Here is a 25,087-nt window from a genome sequence, read left to right as displayed (position 1 = left end):
GAGTGGTGGCACTGGGCAAGTGGGCACAGTATACGCTGTGAGCCTGACACAAAAAAGCAGACTGATGTTTCACAGTCCAAAAAGTTTATTTTTTTTTAAATGTACACTTACACTACTATTAAACAAGTTATGAGTGGTGGCCCTGGGCAAGTGGGTCCAGTATACGCTGTGAGCCTGACACAAAAAAGCAGACTGATGCTTCACAGTCCAAAAAGTTTTTTTTTTAAATGTACACTTACACTACCATTAAACAAGATATGAGTGGTGCCACTGGGCAAATGGGCACAGTATACGCTGTGAGCCTGACACAAAAAAGCAGACTGATGTTTCACAGTCCAAAAAGTTTTTTTTTTTAAATGTACACTTACACTACTATTAAACAAGATATGAGTGGTGCCACTGGGCAAGTGGGCACAGTATACGCTGTGAGCCTGACACAAAAAAAGCAGACTGATGTTTCACAGTCCAAAAAGTTTTTTTTTTTAAATGTACACTTACACTACTATTAAACAAGATATGAGTGGTGGCACTGGGCAAGTAAGCACAGTATACGCTGTGAGCCTGACACAAAAAAGCAGACTGATGTTTCACAGTCCAAAAAGTAATTTTTTTTAAAATGTACACTTACACTACTATTAAACAAGATATGAGCGGTGGCACTGGGCAAGTGGGCACAGTATACACTGTGAGCCTGGCACACACGCTGGAAGGCAGGCAACTGCAATTAGATTACACTAGCAGACTGATGTTTTACAGTCAAAAAACTTTTTTTAATTAAATTTACACTACTGTTATAACAGATATGAGTGGTGGCACTGGGCAAGTGGGCCTGGCACACACGCTGGCAGGCAGGCAGGCAGGCAGGCAACTGCAATTAGATTACACAAGCAGACTGATGTTTTACAGTCAAAAAGTTTTTTTTTGTAAATTTACACTACTGTTACACCAGATATGAGTGGTGGCACTGGGCAAGTGGGCACAGTATACACTGTGAGCCTGGCACACACGCTGGAAGGCAGGCAACTGCAATTAGACTACACTAGCAGACTGATGTTTTACAGTCAAAAAACTTTTTTTTAATTAAATTTACACTACTGTTATAACAGATATGAGTGGTGGCACTGGGCAAGTGGGCCTGGCACACACGCTGGCAGGCAGGCAGGCAACTGCAATTAGATTACACAAGCAGACTGATGTTTTACAGTCAAAAAGTTTTTTTTTGTAAATTTACACTACTGTTACACCAGATATGAGTGGTGGCACTGGGCAAGTGGGCCTGGTACACACACTGGCGGGCAGGCAGGCAACTGCAATTAGATTACACAAGTAGACTGATGTTTCACAGTCAAAAAAGTTTTTTTTTTTTTTAAATTTACACTACTGTTACACCAGATATGAGTGGTGGCACTGGGCAATTGGCTTGGCAGGCAGGCAACTGCAATTAGATTACACAGGGAAAAAAAACAAAAAAACAGACTGATGTTCTAGCCCTAAAAAGGGCTTTTTGGGGTGCTGTCCTTACAGCAGAGATCATATGAGTCCTTCAGGACTGTAGTGGACACTGAATACACTAGCCTAGCTATCAATTTCCCTATTAAATCAGCAGCAGCTACACTGTCCCTCCTCTCACTAAGAATGCAGCTTCCAAATGAATATAAAATGGCTGCTGTCCAGGAGCTGCGAGGGTCTGGGAGGGAGGGTCTGCTGCTGATTGGCTGGAATGTGTCTGCAGACTGTGAGATACAGGGTCAAAGTTTACTCAATGATGACGAATAGGGGGCGGATCGAACATCGCATATGTTTGCCCGCCGTTGCGAACGCGAACAAGCTATGTTTGCTGGGAACTATTCGCCGGTGAACAATTCGCGACATCACTACAAATGACTCCACAAATTCTCCCACACGCTGATTACGTTTGTGAAAACAAGCTCTCTTATGAATCACATTTCTTTTGGGCACATTGTGGGCACTGAGTTTGTTCATAACTATATCAAAGTTAAATTCTTCCCCTTCTTGGAAAGTAAAAGCATTGAACCCTGGCTCCACATATTTCCCCATAGAGTATAGAAGAGAATTAACTTGTACTTCACCACTCTCCTTGTCCAGCTTGGAAGCAATCCTGAAGCGCTGAAACCACTGATGCCATGTGGGCCAAGCTGCAGGCTGAGAGAAGTCAAAAGGCTCAGGTGGGGTAAACTTTGACATCGTCATCGATCAGGAATAGAAGCGCAGGCCAGAACTTCTGACACCATGTCATGAGATGCAGGACATATGCAGGACACAACAATGATGGTACAACTCTATTTTATTACAGAGCATAGAAACATACATCTAGTCAGGTTGATTGTACTAACTAACTGCGACACAGACTACCGGACCTAAGCCCCGCCACCAAACTAGTGACATCACTTCCTGCTCTCATCACATGTATATTAAAATGTAACTTTTAATTAAATTGCAATTTAAAAAGAGCCGCAAAAAAATGGTAAGAGCTGCTTGTTGCTCACACACACACACTTAAAAACACACCACCACTGTAAATATATAGATGAAATAGTTAATAACTTCTGTTGAAGCTAGTATTCAATTAAATAATATTGCTAGATAAAGGAGATATTTACTGATATATTGTTTAGACACCAACGGGTACTGTGTCTACAAGTGATTATAATCTATCACTCAGCGTTTGCATTCAGCTGTTATACCACTTTAACTCAACACAGTAACAGTACTGACGGTGTCACCACTAGTACGAGTACCAATAAGTATACCAAACTCTAGAGGAAATTATCTTCCAATAATTCTTTAAACTAGTTCAACATTAACATCTAGTATTTTTTTTAACAACTGGAGGGCAATTAAAATACAAAGAACCCCCTGACGCGGTCGCGTTTCGCATACGCTTCCACAGAGGGGTAAGCGTGGCTGCAAGGTGAGCTCTTTAATGACATGGTAAGTACATGCCCCCTAATGCTGATAGGTTACCAGCTTCTGTGTTCATAGGCTACCAGAGATGTCAGTCAACGTTACAGTGATGTCACATTACCTGAATGTTCGGTACAGAGAAAAATAACGTTTATTACTCATCCTATTAAGCTCTCAATAATAATTCGGACTGTATTTGCAAGTTCCAATTCGGATCTATGATAGCCGAATGTGACTTTTTGATGGATCTGCGTGTATTAGACATAGCATATTAATGAGACGCCCACTGTGTTTACATATTGCTATTCTTGTTTCTAATTGGTGGAAGGAAAAATGGAGTCAGCATATCACTGCCTTATATCATACACGCCTCTTTTTATGAAATCTTAATATCAGACACTGTGTGGCGGAATGAAGGTATCAATATATGATGACTATGTGCTTGTTACATATGATGAATCCTGTCAATTCGTTATTTATAGACATGTAATTATTTTGAAAAACATTAGTCTAGTGGTGTCATAAGACTTCCTGTACATTAATCTAGTCGAGCCATTAGACTTCCTGTACATTAGTCTAGCCATGTCATTAGACTTCCTGTACATTAGTCTAGTCATATCATTAGACTTCCTGTACATTAGTCTAGCCGTGTCATTAGACTTCCTGTACATTAGTCTAGCCATGTCATTAGACTTCCTGTACATTAGTCTAGCCGTGTCATTAGACTTCCTGTACATTAGTCTAGTCTTGTTATTAGACTTCCTGTACATTAGTCTAGTCATATCATTAGACTTCCTGTACATTAGTCTAGCTGTGTCATTAGACTTCCTGTACATTAGTCTAGCCATGTCATCAGACTTCATGTACATTAGTCTAGCCGTGTCATTAGACTTCCTGTACATTAGTCTAGCCATGTCATTAGACTTCCTGTACATTAGTCTAGCCGTGTCATTAGACTTCCTGTACATTAGTCTAGTCTTGTTATTAGACTTCCTGTACATTAGTCTAGTCGTATTATTAGACTTCCTGTACATTAGTCTAGCCGTGTCATTAGACTTCCTGTAAATTAATCTAGTCGTGTCATTAGACTTCCTGTACATTAGTCTAGCCGTGTCATTAGACTTCCTGTACATTAGTCTAGCCGTGTCATCAGACTTCCTGTACATTAATCTATTTGTGTCATTAGACTCCTGTACATTAGTCTAGCCATGTCATTAGACTTCCTGTACATTAATCTAGTCGTGCCATTAGACTTCCTGTACATTAGTCTAGCCATGTCATTAGACTTCCTGTACATTAGACTAGCCGTGTCAGACTTCCTGTACATTAATCTAGTTGTGTCATAAGACTTCCTGTACATTAGTCTAGCCGTGTCATTAGACTTCCTGTACATTAGTCTAGCCATGTCATTAGACTTCCTGTACATTAGTCTAGCCGTGTCATCAGACTTCATGTACATTAGTCTAACCGTGTCATTAGACTTCCTGTACATTAGTCTAGCCGTGTCATTAGACTTCCTGTACATTAATCTAGTCGTGTCATTAGACTTCCTGTACATTAGTCTAGTCGTGTCATTAGACTTCCTGTACATTAATCTAGTCGTGTCATTAGACTTCCTGTACATTAGTCTAGTCGTGTCATTAGACTTCCTGTACATTAGTCTAGCCGTGTCATTAGACTTCCTGTACATTAGTCTAGCCGTGTCATCAGACTTCCTGTACATTAATCTAGTTGTGTCATTAGACTTCCTGTACATTAGTCTAGCCATGTCATTAGACTTCCTGTACATTAATCTAGTCGTGCCATTAGACTTCCTGTACATTAGTCTAGCCATGTCATTAGACTTCCTGTACATTAGTCTAGTTGTGTCATAAGACTTCCTGTACATTAGTCTAGCCGTGTCATTAGACTTCCTGTACATTAGTCTAGCCATGTCATTAGACTTCCTGTACATTAGTCTAGCCGTGTCATCAGACTTCATGTACATTAGTCTAACCGTGTCATTAGACTTCCTGTACATTAGTCTAGCCGTGTCATTAGACTTCCTGTACATTAGTCTAGCCGTGTCATCAGACTTCATGTACATTAGTCTAGTCGTATTATTAGACTTCCTGTACATTAGTCTAGCCGTGTCATTAGACTTCCTGTACATTAATCTAGTCGTGTCATTAGACTTCCTGTACATTAGTCTAGCCGTGTCATTAGACTTCCTGTACATTAGTCTAGCCGTGTCATCAGACTTCCTGTACATTAATCTAGTTGTGTCATTAGACTTCCTGTACATTAGTCTAGCCGTGTCATTAGACTTCCTGTACATTAATCTAGTCGTGTCATTAGACTTCCTGTACATTAGTCTAGCCGTGTCATTAGACTTCCTGTACATTAGTCTAGCCGTGTTATCAGACTTCCTGTACATTAATCTAGTTGTGTCATTAGACTTCCTGTACATTAGTCTAGCCATGTCATTAGACTTCCTGTACATTAATCTAGTCGTGCCATTAGACTTCCTGTACATTAGTCTAGCCATGTCATTAGACTTCCTGTACATTAGTCTAGCCATGTCATTAGACTTCCTGTACATTAGACTAGCCATGTCATCAGACTTTCTGTACATTAATCTAGTTGTGTCATAAGACTTCCTGTACATTAGTCTAGCCGTGTCATTAGACTTCCTGTACATTAGTCTAGCCATGTCATTAGACTTCCTGTACATTAGTCTAGCCGTGTCATCAGACTTCATGTACATTAGTCTAACCGTGTCATTAGACTTCCTGTACATTAGTCTAGCCGTGTCATTAGACTTCCTGTACATTAATCTAGTCGTGTCATTAGACTTCCTGTACATTAGTCTAGTCGTGTAATTAGACTTCCTGTACATTAATCTAGTCGTGTCATTAGACTTCCTGTACATTAGTCTAGTCGTGTCATTAGACTTCCTGTACATTAGTCTAGCCGTGTCATTAGACTTCCTGTACATTAGTCTAGCCGTGTCATCAGACTTCCTGTACATTAATCTAGTCGTGCCATTAGACTTCCTGTACATTAGTCTAGCCATGTCATTAGACTTCCTGTACATTAGTCTAGTTGTGTCATAAGACTTCCTGTACATTAGTCTAGCCGTGTCATTAGACTTCCTGTACATTAGTCTAGCCATGTCATTAGACTTCCTGTACATTAGTCTAGCCGTGTCATCAGACTTCCTGTACATTAGTCTAACCGTGTCATTAGACTTCCTGTACATTAGTCTAGCCGTGTCATTAGACTTCCTGTACATTAGTCTAGCTGTGTCATCAGACTTCATGTACATTAGTCTAGCCGTGTCATCAGACTTCATGTACATTAGTCTAGCCGTGTCATTAGACTTCCTTTACATTAATCTAGCCATGTCATTAGACTTCCTGTACATTAGTCTAGCCGTGTCATCAGACTTCATGTACATTAGTCTAGCCGTGTCATAAGACTTCCTGTACATTAGTCTAGCCGTGTCATCAGACTTCATGTACATTAGTCTAGCAAGTGTCATCAGACTTCATGTACATTAGTCTAGCCGTGTCATCAGACTTCATGTACATTAGTCTAGCCGTGTCATAAGACTTCCTGTACATTAGTCTAGCCGTGTCATCAGACTTCATGTACATTAATCTAGCAAGTGTCATTAGACTTCTTGTACATTAGTCTAGCCATGTCATTAGACTTCCTGTACATTAGTATAGCCGTGTCATTAGACTTCCTGTACATTAGTCTAGCCACGTCATTAGACTTCCTGTACATTAGTCTAGCCGCGTCATTAGACTTCCTGTACATTAGTCTAGCCGTGTCATTAGACTTCCTGTACATTAGTCTAGCCGTGTCATTAGACTTCCTGTACATTAGGCAACAAACATCAAAGGTACAGAGGAGATCCGATACAACTTGGTGCTTCACAAAACTTTTCTTTATTCCATTTAAAACAGCAACTTCCAACGTAAACAAGCAACAAACACACTACAGCAAAGTGCAAGTTCCTGGTTAAGCACAAAAGGTGTCTTTAAATGCCATTATGCAGACTGCATAGCATGTAGCCACCTATCCTCAGGCAATGGTTTCACCAGTACTGTTACTGGTGAATCCTTTGAACATGATAGATGCTTTAACTGTAGGGCGACCTATGTGATATATCTTCTCACATGCAATCACTGCAATTTACAATATGTGGGTATGACCTCACATGAAGTAAGGTCGAGAATACGCGAACATGTCAACAATATCAAATTGGGCATTCTCACGACACCTTTAATAAACCATTTTTCGTTTATTCACAACAAAAACTCTGATTCACTACACTGGACTATAATAAAACATATCCTCCCCCCACAAAGAGGAGGGGATAGAGATTCACTATTAGCAAGGGAGGAAGTATTCTGGATCCTCAAGCTAAAAACCAGAAAGCCATATGGATTAAACAGCGAGTTTGATCTCATTAATTTCTGGCACTAAATTCTGGCATTGAGAGTAGTGTCCCAGTTCTTCCCTACCCTGTCACATACCTCTTTTGGCCTATATATATATATATATATATATATATATATATACACATTAATATAACACTTACTGATAACATCCTTTGAAAATATGATAAAATATGATAATATAGTGTTTTATTATAAACCCGTTTTATCTATGCACTTATCTGGCTTTGGTGCTATCAGTTACTAGACACTTTATTTGCTACGTATAGAATGTATCTAATTGATACGCTTTATAAATGTTTCAATTTATAATACTCAATATTATGTATAACTCTCTATTAATGTATACGGAATTATATATAGATGCATGGTTTTTATGTAACATAATTATTGCATTTATGACAGTTCAGATACTCACATATATCCTTAAGTGATTTTGCTATTATTATTGTGCACGCAAAAAAGAGGCATAATCAAAGCCTCTCATACAGGAGGTGTGCTTGTGTTCTTAACCAATGAGATACAAGCAACACCTTTTTAAAGCTGGGTATGAGGGTCACTGGTCATGCTATGACTACGGCACAGGTAGCCGAAACGCGTCAGCAGCATTAGTGGCCACCATCCTGTATCTATGCACTTTGCTGGAGTGTGTTCATTGCATGTTTACGTTGGAAGTTGCTGTTTTAAATGGAATAAAGAAAAGTTTTGTGAAGCACCAAGTTGTATCGGATCTCCTCTGTACCTTTGATGTTTGTTGCCTACTCTAAGCCAATGAGGATACCGTTCACGGACTCCAGACCAAGCCCTCTCACCCGCCCAATTGGATTGCACAGCGGATCTACACTGTGCACAGTCTCACCAAAGTCGAGGATACCTGCATGCTTGAACAGGGGAGCAGTTAGAGGTATTGTATACTCCACCAACGGGTGGTACTGCTTCCCCAGGACCGAGCGCAGACATAACTGCTCTCTTCATTATTTGTATGTATGCACCTGTTGTTTAGGGTGAGGGGTGAAGCTTTATCCTAATACACACACGGAAGGGAGAAAATAACTTTGTCTTCCTGTACATTAGTCTAGCCATGTCATTAGACTTCCTGTACATTAGTCTAGCAAGCGTCATCAGACTTCATGTACATTTATCTAGCCGTGTCATTAGATTTCCTGTACATTAGTCTAGCCGTGTCATTAGACTTCCTGTACATTAGTCTAGCCGTTTAATTAGACTTCCTGTACATTAGTCTAGTCATGTCATTAGACTTCCTGTATATTAGTCTAGCTGTGTCATTAGACTTCCTGTACATTAGTCTAGCCGTGTCATTATACTTCCTGTACATTAGTCTAGCCGTGTCATCAGACTTCATGTACATTAGTCTAGCCGTGTCATTAGACTTCCTGTACATTAGTCTAGCCGTGTCATTAGACTTCCTGTACATTAGTCTAGCAAACGTCATCAGACTTCATGTACATTTATCTAGCCGTGTCATTAGACTTCCTGTACATTAGTCTAGCCGTGTCATTAGACTTCCTGTACATTAGTCTAGCTGTGTCATCAGACTTCATGTACATTAGTCTAGCCGTGTCATCAGACTTCATGTACATTAGTCTAGCCGTGTCATTAGACTTCCTTTACATTAATCTAGCCATGTCATTAGACTTCCTGTACATTAGTCTAGCCGTGTCATCAGACTTCATGTACATTAGTCTAGCAAACGTCATCAGACTTCATGTACATTTATCTAGCCGTGTCATTAGACTTCCTGTACATTAGTCTAGCCGTGTCATTAGACTTCCTGTACATTAGTCTAGCCGTGTCATTAGACTTCCTGTACATTAGTCTAGCCGTGTCATTACACTTCCTGTACATTAGTCTAGCAAGCGTCATTACACTTCCTGTACATTTATCTAGCCGTGTCATTACACTTCCTGTACAGACTGTTTATACTATTTGCCTTAAAATATTAATAGATAATTAGTAGCCTTGAGATTTACATTACCATGAAACATTTTAGTATTTAACTGTAATATTTGTGTGTCATTTATACACTACTGTGATTTAAAGCCTCTCTGTCAGCCGCTCTGGAATCAATCCGGGATGTAACCCAACTGCTAGCGTGAATTGAAAGCACACGCTAGCACACTGAGAAATATCCAGGACGTGACCCACTCAGGAAGCAGATTAGAAGATAACAAAAATGAATATTGTTCCAGAATGCAGGAAAGCCACAAAGGATAAAACGTCCCTTTAAGTAGTACAAAGAACAAAAAGGAAATGCTCTTACTTGAAGCTTCTGAAAAAGGTCCTCTTTAGCAGGCTTGTAAAACAAAGGAAAAGTTCTCTGTTGCAGCTTGTAAAAGTATAATGTCCCTTTAAGCAGGTTTATAACAAACAGAAAGGCAAAGTTCTCTTTTGCAGCTTGTAAAAGTAAATGTCCCTTTTAAGCAGGTGTATAACAAACAGAAAGGCAAAGTTCTCTTTTGCAGCTTGTAAAAGTAAAATGTCCCTTTAAGCAGGTGTATAACAAACAGAAAGGCAAAGTTCTCTTTTGCAGCTTGTAAAAGTAAAATGTCCCTTTAAGCAGGTCTTGTTTATCAAAGAATAGGTTTAAAGGTAAAGGCAAAAGCAAGGTCAGGCAGGCAGAAGTCGGCATCAAAATATCAGCAAAAGGTAGAGGCAAAAGACAAGGTCAGGCAAGCAGAAGTCGGCATCCAAGTATCAGCAAAAGGGTAACAGCTACAGGCAAGGTCAGGCAGGCAGAAGTCAATGTCCAAATATCAGCAAGTAGGGATAAGGCAAGAGGCTTGGTCAGGCAGGCAGAAGTCGGTACACAGAAGAACAAAACTGATATGGTACTCACAATCCAGGGAAACAAACAAACGGGCCCAGATTCAGATCTCCCGCCGAGATTTAAAGGGCAGGAGCGTAACCGTCATCAGAGGGTGTGAGAGGAAGCGTCATGTTGCTAAGCAACATGACGTCAGAGACACAGAGAAGTTCCGGGAGCCGCGGCGACACGGCGATGAACGGAAGCGTTCATGACAGCACCCCCTCCTCAAGGACCCCTCCGGGGGACAGGACCAGGTCTATCAGGATGAGTCTTGTGGAAGGTCTTGACCAATATAGGAGCATTTACTTGATGAGCAGGTTCCCAAGAACGTTCCGTGACTGGATAACCCTTCCAATGAATGAGATAATACAATTTCTTGCCCCGCAATTTGGAATCTAGAATATGGCTGATCTCAAACTCAGGATGTCCATGCACCAATAACGGTGGAGGTTTAGAAAAAGACTTAGAATACCTGTTAATCATCACAGGTTTTAAAAGAGAAACATGGAATACCGGATGGACTTTGAGAGACTTGGGTAAAGCTACCCGATAAGCAGTGGAACATACCTGACCCAGTATTCGGAAAGGACCCACATATCGTGGTCCCAATTTGTTAGAAGGTTGTTTCAGGCGAAGAAATCGAGAGGAAATCCAAACTTTATCACCAGGGCGATATTTGGGAGCCTTCTTCCGTCGAAGATCCGAAAAGAACTTGTAACGTCTAGAAGTTACAGAAAGAATACGATGTATCTTCTGCCAATGTCGAGTTAATCTTCGGGCTGTAAGATCAGAAGCAGGATTCACTGTGGAGGAAGTATGCAAAGGGAATGTCCTAGGCTGATATCCGTAAGCTGCATGAAAAGGAGAAGTCTGAAGGGAGGAATTGTACCGGGCATTATGGGCCAATTCAGCCAAAGGAAGGTAAGAAGTCCAGTTAGAGTGATAATGATCCACATAATGTCTAAGATATGTTTCAAGACACTGGTTTACTCTTTCAGTCTGACCATTCGATTGTGGGTGGTGAGAAGTAGAGAGAGATATAGTAGTACCAAAATGTTTACAAAGTGACCTCCAAAATCGAGAAACGAATTGTACCCCTCTATCTGAAACAATATCTAGAGGAAATCCATGGATTCTTACAATATGTAGAATAAAAAGTTCAGAGAGTCTTTTGGCAGATGGTAATCCTGGCAAGGGTACAAAATGAGCCGTCTTAGTGAACCTGTCGACCACCACCCAGATAGTATTGTTCCCAGTGGACAAGGGAAGATCGGTAATAAAGTCCATGGATACATGAGTCCAAGGCTGGTGGGGTATAGGCAATGGTTGGAGTAATCCTGAAGGAAGTTGGCGTGGAGTTTTGTTCATGGCACATTGTGTGCATACTGAGACGTAATCCTTCACATCTTGAGAGAGTGTAGGCCACCAGACATGTTGTTTGAGGTTTCGAGTGGTAATACTGATGCCAGGATGTCCAGAAAGGGGACTATCATGAGCCCAAAATAAAATCTTGGAACGAAGGCGTTCAGGAACAAAGAGTAAACCATCGGGAGGTTTACAGGACAAAGGAAGATGCTCTTGAGCGGACTGTAATTCTTGTAACCAAGAAGTTGTTAACTGGGCAATGACTTTATGAGGTTGGAGAATGGTACCAGACTCAGGAACTGGGGTATCTTGAAATTGTCTGGAAAGTGCGTCTGCTTTAATATTTTTTGAACCAGGTATGTAAGACAAATTATAGTGAAACCGAGAGAAGAATAATGACCAGCGTGCTTGCCTGGAATTTAGTCGTTTGGCTGTTTGGAGATACAGAAGGTTCTTATGATCAGTAAGTATAGTAAATGGCAAAGAAGTACCTTCCAGCCAATGTCTCCATTCATCCAATGCCATCTTGATGGCAAGCAACTCTTTATTCCCTACGTCATAGTTAAATTCGGAAGGAGTGAATTTTTTAGAGAAAAAAGCAACAGGATGAATCCTTCCAGTCTCTGGTATTCGTTGAGACAGAACAGCTCCAGCAGCAACAGAGGAAGCATCCACCTCCAGAATAAATTGAAACTCAGGATTTGGATGACGAAGGATAGGAGCTGAGGAAAAAGCTTCTTTGAGAGATTCAAAAGCTTCTATAGCCTCAGACGGCCATACTTTACAGTTTTGTCCTTTTCTTGTGAGAGAAGTAAGAGGAGAAGTAATAGTAGCAAAATTCTTGATGAACTTTCTGTAATAATTGGCGAAGCCTAGGAAACGTTGTAAAGCCTTCAAAGAATCAGGTCTAGGCCAATCCAAAATGGCAGAAAGTTTAGTAGGGTCCATTTCGAATCCAGATGCCGATATTACATAACCCAGAAAGGGTATGGATTTTTGATGGAAAGAACATTTCTCCAGTTTAGCAAACAGATGGAATTCTCTTAGACGTTGAAGTACTTTCTTGACGTGGTGCACATGATCTTGGTGGTTCTGAGAAAAAATTAAGATGTCGTCCAGGTATATGATAACAAAAATATTCAAAAAATCACGAAAGATCTCATTTACAAAATGCTGGAAAACCGCCGGAGCATTGCATAGCCCGAAGGGCATGACCAAATATTCATAATGCCCAAATCGAGTGTTAAAGGCAGTCTTCCACTCATCTCCTTTGCGTATACGGATCAAGTTGTATGCACCGCGTAGGTCGAGTTTGGTGAAAATGGTGGCTCCCTGAAGATAAGTAAAAAGTTCAGGAATAAGGGGCAGAGGATAACTGTTCTTGATGGTAATCTGATTCAATCCACGATAATCAATACAGGGTCTTAATCCGCCATCCTTTTTTCCCACAAAAAAGAAACCGGCCCCTACAGGGGAAGAGGAGGGTCGAATAAATCCTCTAGCCAGATTGTCTTTTATATATTCTTCCAGAGCCATGTTTTCTGGTTTAGAAAGTGGATATGTCTTGCCTCGAGGATAGGCAGCCCCAGGAAGGAGGTCAATGGGACAATCAAAAGGGCGATGAGGAGGAAGACGTTCAGCTTCTTTTTTGGAGAAGACATCCACAAAGTCATGGTAATGCATAGGTAAGGATTCCGGAGTTTCAACTGTGAGAGCAATAGTGAGTGGTAACTTAGTAATCTTTTGAAGACATTTAGTCTGGCATGTAGATCCCCAGGAAGTGAGTTCACCGAAAGTCCAAGAAAAAATGGGATTGTGAATCTGGAGCCAGGGTAATCCCAAGATAATGGGAAATTGCGGAGTGGAAATGACATCGAAACAAATTGTCTCAGAATGAAGTATTCCTACGGTGAGGATTAAGGGTTGAGTAGAAAACTGAATGTATCCAGAACCCAAAGGATCTCCACTGACCGTAGAGACTGAAATGGAATACTCCTTCTTTAGTAAGGGTATAGAATGAGTAGAAACAAATGTAGAGTCAATGAACACACCTCCAGCACCAGAATCAATTAGAGCTTGGGTATAGATCTTCTTATGTCCAATTAGAAGAGTTACTGGAACAAAGAGTTTCTTGTATAGGGAATGACCACTATTTTGGCTTAACTCAGTTCCCTGGACTAGAGTTAAGCCCTGGCTTTTACTGGCCTAGTAGGACAATCCCTTAATAAATGTCCTTTAAGGCCACAGTACAGACATAAGCCAAGAGTCCGTCTTCTCAAGCGTTCAGTCTCAGTTAATTTTATACTTCCTACTTCCATGGGTTCAGCCTGATCAGTAGTAGGAGAGGCTGGAGTGACTGGATTAGAAAAACGAGGAGCTAAACGAAAAGGAGTTCGAGTGGAAGTCCTCTGTGTTCTATCCTTTTCTTGTTGGCGTTCACGAAACCTGGCGTCGAGACTGATACAGAGATTTATTAAGGCTTCTAAGGACTCTGGAAGTTCACGATACACCAATTCATCCTTGAGACGCTCAGAAAGTCCTTTACGGAAAGCGGCTCTGAGTGCTCCCTGATTCCAAGTGGTTTCAGAGGCAAGGGTGCGGAACTCAATTGCATATTGAGAGACTGGTTGATTTCCTTGACGTAAATCCAGGAGAGTAGCTTCAGCAGCGGATGACCTTCCAGGTTTATCGAATACGTTTGAGAATGTAGATAGAAATGTATCAACATCCAACAGTATAGGATCATTCTTTTCTAGCAAAGGTGACACCCAAGCCAAGGCTTTTCCTTTCATTAAGGAAATAAGAAACGTGATTCTAGAAGAGGCAGTAGCAAAGAGAGTAGGGCTATTTCGGAAATGAAGACGGCATTGATTCAAAAAGCCTCTACATTCTTCAGGATTCCCATCATATTTATCCGGAAGAGGAATCCTGGGACTTAGTTGTACCTGAGACTGATTGTTAGGAATCGGAGGAGGTAATGCCTCAATCGGATTTGGATTGGGATTAGGATTGGGAGGTGCGGTAGCAACCAAATTTTGTAATAGAGCAGTAATTTGATCAAGTTTAGTGTCCAGAGACTGCAAGTGAGTGGCATGAGAACCCAAGAGCTGTCCCTGGTGAGCCACGGCCATAGATAATTCAGTGGGGTCCATTTTTGTGGCCCGTTTGTAATGTCAGCCGCTCTGGAATCAATCCGGGATGTAACCCAACTGCTAGCGTGAATTGAAAGCACACGCTAGCACACTGAGAAATATCCAGGACGTGACCCACTCAGGAAGCAGATTAGAAGATAACAAAAATGAATATTGTTCCAGAATGCAGGAAAGCCACAAAGGATAAAACGTCCCTTTAAGTAGTACAAAGAACAAAAAGGAAATGCTCTTACTTGAAGCTTCTGAAAAAGGTCCTCTTTAGCAGGCTTGTAAAACAAAGGAAAAGTTCTCTGTTGCAGCTTGTAAAAGTATAATGTCCCTTTAAGCAGGTTTATAACAAACAGAAAGGCAAAGTTCTCTTTTGCAGCTTGTAAAAGTAAATGTCCCTTTTAAGCAGGTGTATAACAAACAGAAAGGCAAAGTTCTCTTTTGCAGCTTGTAAAAGTAAAATGTCCCTTTAAGCAGGTGTATAACAAACAGAAAGGCAAAGTTCTCTTTTGCAGCTTGTAAAAGTAAAATGTCCCTTTAAGCAGGTCTTGTTTATCAAAGAATAGGTTTAAAGGTAAAGGCAAAAGCAAGGTCAGGCAGGCAGAAGTCGGCATCAAAATATCAGCAAAAGGTAGAGGCAAAAGACAAGGTCAGGCAAGCAGAAGTCGGCATCCAAGTATCAGCAAAAGGGTAACAGCTACAGGCAAGGTCAGGCAGGCAGAAGTCAATGTCCAAATATCAGCAAGTAGGGATAAGGCAAGAGGCTTGGTCAGGCAGGCAGAAGTCGGTACACAGAAGAACAAAACTGATATGGTACTCACAATCCAGGGAAACAAACAAACGGGCCCAGATTCAGATCTCCCGCCGAGATTTAAAGGGCAGGAGCGTAACCGTCATCAGAGGGTGTGAGAGGAAGCGTCATGTTGCTAAGCAACATGACGTCAGAGACACAGAGAAGTTCCGGGAGCCGCGGCGACACGGCGATGAACGGAAGCGTTCATGACACTCTCCCTCCCGTCTATATATGATATTTATGTTTATTTCTTCATTCAAGCTAATAATACAAACTTGTAATTACAATAATAGTGGCATATATTTGGCATGAGCTAGGAATATCTGCTGTGTGATGATAGATATACGATTACAGCTGTTAATAAACTATTATCAGGAAGTGATGTGTGATGCTGAACTTTGCACAGTCACACGTGGAGCTAAGATTGTGCCCAACGGACTTTGCTGTTGACAGAACACATGATGTCTACGGACAAAAAAAGATAACAGAAGCACTAATTCCAACTGGCCGTCAACTCTGCCCCAAATATATCTGTTTGTACACAATGCAGTAATGTATAAGCTGCAGCTGTATTTGCCCTAACTAACTCACCCCCAGGATAAGTATACACTGCAAAGGTATGGTACAAACAGCGCCAGTCTGCACCTCACTCACATTGGCACCATAACATGTATATACTGCACAGGTATGGTACAAACTTCGTCAGCCTGCACCTCACTCACACTGGCACCATAACATGTATATACTGCACAGGTATGGTACAAACAACGCCAGTCTGCACCTCACTCACACTGGCACCATAACATGTATACACTGCAAAGGTATGGTACAAACAACGCCAGTCTGCACCTCACTCACACTGGCACCATAACATGTATATACTGCACAGGTATGGTACAAACTTCGTCAGCCTGCACCTCACACACACTGGCACCATGACATGTATATACTGCACAGGTATGGTACAAACTTCGTCAGCCTGCACCTCACACACACTGGCACCATGGCATGTATATACTGCACAGGTATGGTACAAACTTTGTCAGCCTGCACCTCACACACACTGGCACCATGACATGTATATACTGCACAGGTATGACACAGCCTGAGCCATCCTCTCACTCACACACACTGGTACACCATTACATGTATATACTATACAGGTATGGTAAAGACAGTGCCAGCCTGCACCTCACACACACTAGCAACTTGACATGTTTATACTGCACAGGTATGGTACAAACAGTGCCAGCCTGCACCTCACACTCATTGGCCCCATGACATGTATACAATGCACAGGTATGTTACAGACAGTGCCAGCCTCCCCCTCACACACACTGGCACCATGACATGTATATACTGCACTGATATGGTACAGACAGCCTGCACCTCACACACACTTGCACCATGATATGTATATACTGCACTGATATGGTACAGACAGCGCCAGCCTCCACCTCACACACACTGGCACCATGACATGTATATACTGCACTGATATGGTACAGACAGTGCTATCCTCCCCCTCACACACACTGGCACCATGACATGTATATACTGCACTTATATGGTACAGACAGTGCCATCCTCCCCCTCACACACACTGGCACCATGACATGTATATACTGCACTGATATGGTACAGACAGCCTGCACCTCACACACACTGGCACCATGACATGTATATACTGCACTGATATGGTACAGACAGCCTGCACCTCACACACACTGGCACCATGACATGTATATACTACACAGGTAGGGTACAGATAGTGTCAGCCTCCCCCTCACACACACTGGCACCATGACATTTATACATTGCACAGGTATGGTACAGACAGCTTGCACCTCACACACACTGGTACCATGACATGTATATACTGCACAGGTATGGCACAGACAGTGCCAGCCTGCCCCTCACACAAACTGGCACCATGACATGTATACACTGCACAGGTATGGTGCAGACAGTAAATAAAGATGAACAGTCCAGCACAACAGCCCACTGCACGCCAACCAGGTCTCCACCACCAAGACCAAATTAATATCCAGAAATCCAAAGGAGGAAGGCAGCAATAGTGGGATAAAAATGTTTATTCAGCACACAAAGCGTTTCGGGAGTGAACCTCCCTTAATCATGCAATGAAACACACTGATACAAAGTATCCTTAAAAATGGTGCAGACAGTGCCAGCCTCCCCCTCACACACACTGGTACCATGACATGTATATACTGCACAGCTATGGTACAGATAGTGCCAGCTTCCCTCTCACACACACTGGCACCATGACATGTATATACTGCACAGGTATGGTACAGACAGCCTGCACCTCACACACACTGGCACCATGACATGTATATACTACACAGGTATGGTACAGACAGCCTGCACCTCACACACACTGGCACCATGACATGTATATACTGCACAGTTATGGTACAGACAGCCTGCACCTCACACACACTGGCACCATGACATGTATATACTGCACTGATATGGTACAGACAGTGCCAGGCCCCCCTCACACACACTGGCACCATGACATGTATACACTGCACAGGTATGGTACAGACAGCCTGCACCTCACACACACTGGTACCATAACATGTATATAATGCACAGGAATGGTACAGACAGTGCCAGCCTGCCCCTCACACACACTTGCACCATCATGTATATACTGCACAGCTATGGTACAGATAGTGACAGCCTCCTCCTCACACACACTGGTACCATGACATGTATATACTGCACAGGTATGTTACAGACAGTGCAAGCCTCCCCCTCACACACACTGGTACCATGACATGTATATACTGCACAGGTATGTTACAGACAGTGCTATCCTCCCCCTCACACACACTGGTACCATGACATGTATATACTGAACAGGTATGGTACAGACAGCCTGCACCTCACACACACTGGCACCATGACATGTATATACTGAACAGGTATGTTACAGACAGTGCTATCCTCCTCCTCACACACACTGGCACCATGACATGTATATACTGCACTGATATGGTACAGACAGTGCAAGCTTCCCCCTCACACACACTGGTACACCATGACATGTATATACTGCACAGGTATGGTACAGACAATGACAGCCTCCCTCTCACACACACTGGGACCATGACATGTATATACTGCACAGATATGGTTCAGACAGTGACAGCCTCCCTCTCACACACACTGGTACCATGACATGTATATACTGCACAGGTATGTTACAGACAGTGACAGCCTCCCTCTCACACACACTGGCACCATGACATGTATATACTGCACAGGTATGGTACAGACAGTGACAGCCTCCCTCTCACACACACTGGCACCATGACATGTATATACTGCACAGGTATGGTACAGACAGTGACAGCCTCCCTCTCACACACACTGGTACTATGACATGTATATACTGCACAGGTATGGTACAGATAGTGACAGCCTCCCCCTCACACACACTGGTACTATGACATGTATATACTGCACAGGTATGGTACAGACAGTGCAAGCCTCCCCCTCACACACACTGGTACCATGACATGTATACATTGCACAGGTATGGTACAGACAGAAATGGGGTAGATGAGAAAAGAAGCACTATAATGGCACACTAATGACACATTAAGAGAGTACATACCAAATCAGTGAAAAGGTGGGAAGGGGTGACCAAAAGTATTAAAATGTAACTTGTAATTAATGTTATAATAAAAAAATAATAATGACAGATTAAAATTCTAAAAACCACATATACTCATGCCTGCCCCCTGTTCCGCTCATAATATACCTTAGATTAGCACAAAATGGGTAATTATCCCCATTACACAGTGCACTGTGAATAAAAAGATCCCTATCATGTACAGATGTCTATCCAAGATATGAGCAATTTTATGATGGGCATCATTAAACGTATTTATGAATCTTACACGCTGTTTCGGTTGCAACAGTTCACATCTAGGTGTGTGTAGGGCCCTATAATATGCTTTCTTACGAACCTTATTTTGGATATCTCCTATCCTTCAATCTTTGTTTAAGAACTATTCATGTTCATTTAAAGGCCTGTACATCAGAGCAGTTCCTGCATAATCGCAGGAACTCCACAAATGGAACAACATTTTTGGTTGCCATATGATGTGCACTCGCATAACTAAGGATAGAATTTGTAGCAGTCTCTTTGCGGAATAAATCCGTCCTCACTTTTCCAAACATGTCTCTTGAGATGTTTAGATCCAAAACGTTAACTTTATCAAAATGTATTTCTTAGGTTCGGTGGAAGTAGGTGTGTTTACCCCTATGAGGCCGTGGTTGGTCCCACAATGTACAAACCCATTTATCTGTCAGAGCGGTATCTAATCGTTGGCTATTGGTCATTAGAGACCACGTTACTGCTCCGATGCATACAAAGGATTGGCTCTCGGATATATAAAAAGCGTGAGAGTTGGGGCAGCTGGCGCCTTTGAAAAAGCAGTGGTGAAACGCACGTCAGGCATTCACACTGCCCCCTGTTCCTGCTCAATAACATGCTTTAATTGTTGGGAATAATATTGACACTTTATATCGGTTTGCCTATTTCTGATATTTTTTTTAGTAGATCAAGCACGGGTATACCTAGACTTATTAAATAATTGCACAGTAGTACTGCAAGAGTATAGATTAAGCCATCATGGCATCTAGCTAGATAGGAATCTTTTTATTCACAGTGCACTGTGTAATGGGGATAATTACCCATTTTGTGCTAATCTAAGGTATATTATTGAAGACCTGATATTTTTATAGCTTCAATTGTATCTTATATGAGCTGAACAGGGGGCAGGCATGAGTATATGTGTGTTTTACAATTCTAATTTGTCATTATTTTTTATTATAACATTAATTACATACACTGGTACCATGACATGTATATACGACACATGTATGGTACAGACAGTGCCAACCTCCCCCTCACACACACTGGCCCCATGAGTCATGACATGTATATACTGCACATGTATGGTACAGACAGAGCCATCCTCCCCTCACACACACTGGCACCATGACATGTATATACTGCACAGGTATGGTACAGACAGTGCCAACCTCCCCCTCACACACACTGGCCCCATGAGTCATGACATGTATATACTGCACATGTATGGTACAGACAGAGCCATCCTCCCCTCACACACACTGGCACCATGACATGTATATACTGCACAGGTATGGTACAGACAGTGCCAGCCTCCCTCTCACACACACTGGTACTATGACATGTATATACTGCACAGGTATGGTACAGATAGTGACAGCCTCCCCCTCACACACACTGGTACTATGACATGTATATACTGCACAGGTATGGTACAGACAGTGCAAGCCTCCCCCTCACACACACTGGTACCATGACATGTATACATTGCACAGGTATGGTACAGACAGAAATGGGGTAGATGAGAAAAGAAGCACTATAATGGCACACTAATGACACATTAAGAGAGTACATACCAAATCAGTGAAAAGGTGGGAAGGGGTGACCAAAAGTATTAAAATGTAACTTGTAATTAATGTTATAATAAAAAAATAATAATGACAGATTAAAATTCTAAAAACCACATATACTCATGCCTGCCCCCTGTTCCGCTCATAATATACCTTAGATTAGCACAAAATGGGTAATTATCCCCATTACACAGTGCACTGTGAATAAAAAGATCCCTATCATGTACAGATGTCTATCCAAGATATGAGCAATTTTATGATGGGCATCATTAAACGTATTTATGAATCTTACACGCTGTTTCGGTTGCAACAGTTCACATCTAGGTGTGTGTAGGGCCCTATAATATGCTTTCTTACGAACCTTATTTTGGATATCTCCTATCCTTCAATCTTTGTTTAAGAACTATTCATGTTCATTTAAAGGCCTGTACATCAGAGCAGTTCCTGCATAATCGCAGGAACTCCACAAATGGAACAACATTTTTGGTTGCCATATGATGTGCACTCGCATAACTAAGGATAGAATTTGTAGCAGTCTCTTTGCGGAATAAATCCGTCCTCACTTTTCCAAACATGTCTCTTGAGATGTTTAGATCCAAAACGTTAACTTTATCAAAATGTATTTCTTAGGTTCGGTGGAAGTAGGTGTGTTTACCCCTATGAGGCCGTGGTTGGTCCCACAATGTACAAACCCATTTATCTGTCAGAGCGGTATCTAATCGTTGGCTATTGGTCATTAGAGACCACGTTACTGCTCCGATGCATACAAAGGATTGGCTCTCGGATATATAAAAAGCGTGAGAGTTGGGGCAGCTGGCGCCTTTGAAAAAGCAGTGGTGAAACGCACGTCAGGCATTCACACTGCCCCCTGTTCCTGCTCAATAACATGCTTTAATTGTTGGGAATAATATTGACACTTTATATCGGTTTGCCTATTTCTGATATTTTTTTTAGTAGATCAAGCACGGGTATACCTAGACTTATTAAATAATTGCACAGTAGTACTGCAAGAGTATAGATTAAGCCATCATGGCATCTAGCTAGATAGGAATCTTTTTATTCACAGTGCACTGTGTAATGGGGATAATTACCCATTTTGTGCTAATCTAAGGTATATTATTGAAGACCTGATATTTTTATAGCTTCAATTGTATCTTATATGAGCTGAACAGGGGGCAGGCATGAGTATATGTGTGTTTTACAATTCTAATTTGTCATTATTTTTTATTATAACATTAATTACATACACTGGTACCATGACATGTATATACGACACATGTATGGTACAGACAGTGCCAACCTCCCCCTCACACACACTGGCCCCATGAGTCATGACATGTATATACTGCACATGTATGGTACAGACAGAGCCATCCTCCCCTCACACACACTGGCACCATGACATGTATATACTGCACAGGTATGGTACAGACAGTGCCAACCTCCCCCTCACACACACTGGCCCCATGAGTCATGACATGTATATACTGCACATGTATGGTACAGACAGTGCCAACCTCCCCCTCACACACACTGGCCCCATGAGTCATGACATGTATATACTGCACATGTATATTACAGACAGAGCCATCCTCCCCTCACACACACTGGCACCATGACATGTATTTACTGCACAGGTATGGTACAGACAGTGCAAACCTCCCCCTCACACACACTGGCACCATGACATGTATATACTGCACAGATATGGTACACACAGTGCCATCCTCTTCCTTCCTCACACACACTGGTACACCATGACATGTATATACTGCACAGGTATGGTACACACAGCGCCATCCTCTTCCTTCCTCACACACACTGGTACACCATGACATGTATATACTTCACAGGTATGGTACAGTGACAGCCTGCACCTCACACACACTGGTACCATGACCTGTATATGTTGCACAGATTCCGCACAGGCAGTGCCAGCCTCCCCCTCACACATACTGGTACCATAAAAAGTATATACTGCCCAGGTATGTTACAGACAGTGTCAGCCTCCCCCTCACACACTGGAACCATGATGTATATAGAGCACAGGTAGGGTAAAGACAGTGCTAGCCCCCTCACACACACTGGCACCATGGCATGTGTTACGGTTGCCTCCAGGCTGGCTGGAAGTTGGACCGTAGAAAAGGATGCTCCTAGTGCTCCCCAAAGGAGCAGCAGCACCGTAGACACTATAACTGCTGCGTAGCCACCATACGTAATGCAGACTCTACGAACCACCGCTGCTGGGCTGGTATCTCGCCGTCTGCTCTGCGCCCTGGACCTACGACCAGGCTCCAGTAGGTGAACCTCTTCCTTCTTTAGAGCGAAGCAGGATCAGGAACAAGAGCTCTTACAAAAGCTCAGTAGCTAAGGGAGTATGAAGAGCATAGCAATCCCTGTAGTGATTATAGCTGGCCCCTACAAACATGAGTCAAAGCTGCAAGTTAGAGGGTCAGAATAGGTCTGATGTGCTGGAACACACAGCCTGGTTTTTATTGAGGTTACATGCAAAAAAGACACTCTCAGGGGGAGGCATAAAATCCCCAATCACACATTTGATGCATTTAGATAGAGAGGCAACACCCTTTGACAGGCCATAACAGCAGATAACATTACACACAAGAAAACAATGCAGTCCACCTTATCACTACTAGCAGTCTTATTAGACAATGGGAATGTTTTTCACTAAACTTAATTAGAGCTGATCCCAGCAAACTTGTATTTATTTTTTTTAATTCAAAGTTTTTTATTGAGGGAAAAAGGAAAACATAAATCAAAGACAGTGCATCCGACATGAATTCACAGCATAGCATAATATCAATATAGATATATGAGGAACAGTAAAACAAAGCGACTTCTTACACATAATTAGAATAGCTAATGTCAGAAGCTCTGCTCTTATTTATCTGAGTCTAGGGACTATCGGACCCTCAATTTGTTTTTTGTTTTTTTCTGTTAGTGTCTTGTAGCCCCGTCTCAGGGGGGCTGAGGGGTACTATCATATGCTCGAGTTTGGAAGAGAAAAAGGATCATGTTGACCTGGCGTATCGATTATGTCTCTCCGGTCTCTGGCGTAGCGAGAAAACCAGAGTAGAGGGAAAAAGAAGTAAGCCAAGAAGAGAAAAAGAAGAAATAGGAAGGCGGGGGGGGGGGGGTCGAAAAGAATGTGTATATATACAGAGAGTTCCTGTTTCTAGAAGTCTCTCCGCGCTTATCATTGGATCTGTATCCAGTCGGACCATATCTCCCAATATTCTTCCATTCGATCGAGTGAACTATATACCGATTTCTCCATTGTTGCCAGAAATTGCACAATTTCGCAGACAGCGGTTAACGAGGGTGGCTCTAGCTGCTTCCATGCTCTAGCAATACATAATCTTGTGGCAGAGATGATGTATATTAACAGTTGTTTATTGTGTTTAGATAGTCCGGCATCAAACACATGAAAGACGACACATTGGGGAGTTAAAGTTACAGAGAGATTCATGGAGTGGAGTAAGGTCTCCACATCCCGCCAAAGAGATACCAGCTTCGGGCACTGCCACCATATGTGGAGGTCAGAGCCTTCCTCACCACACTGTCGCCAACATAATGGAGATGAGCCCGCAAACATTTTGGACAATTTAGTGGGTACTCTATACCATTTCAACAGAAGTTTGATATAGCCTTCAAAAATAGTCACGCAATGTAGTGTCTTTTTTGTTAGAGTTATAGCCCTGTCAATATCAAGTTCAGAAAGTGTCAAGTTTAAGTCTCTGCACCACGTTTTAATCTGCCAAGGGAGACCTTTAGATTGGTCATGGAGTAGAGCTCTATAATGAAAAGTAAGTGGCTTGTAACCTCCCAGTCCACTTTGCCATCTATGCTCCCATTTAGAGAGCTGTCTGAGGTTTCGTTTAGGAAAGTCCCATGATTTTAGTAGGCTCAATAACCTATAGCATTCAAATCTCAGCCACCTGGGGGGGTCATTAATTGAATTAATGATCTGTGAGATTGACATCAGAGTATTGTTGTAGTAGAAACGTTCAGATACCGAATGTTGCTCAGTGTCCCAGAAATCAGTATGAACACAGGGCAGATTCCAAGTTAGGCCTCTCATCTGGTG

The sequence above is a fragment of the Bombina bombina genome, chromosome 8 (assembly GCF_027579735.1).
Source record: "Bombina bombina isolate aBomBom1 chromosome 8, aBomBom1.pri, whole genome shotgun sequence".
Lineage (NCBI taxonomy): Eukaryota > Metazoa > Chordata > Amphibia > Anura > Bombinatoridae > Bombina > Bombina bombina.
The sequence above is the reverse complement of the archived record's forward strand: the minus strand, read 5'-3'. Positions refer to the sequence as shown.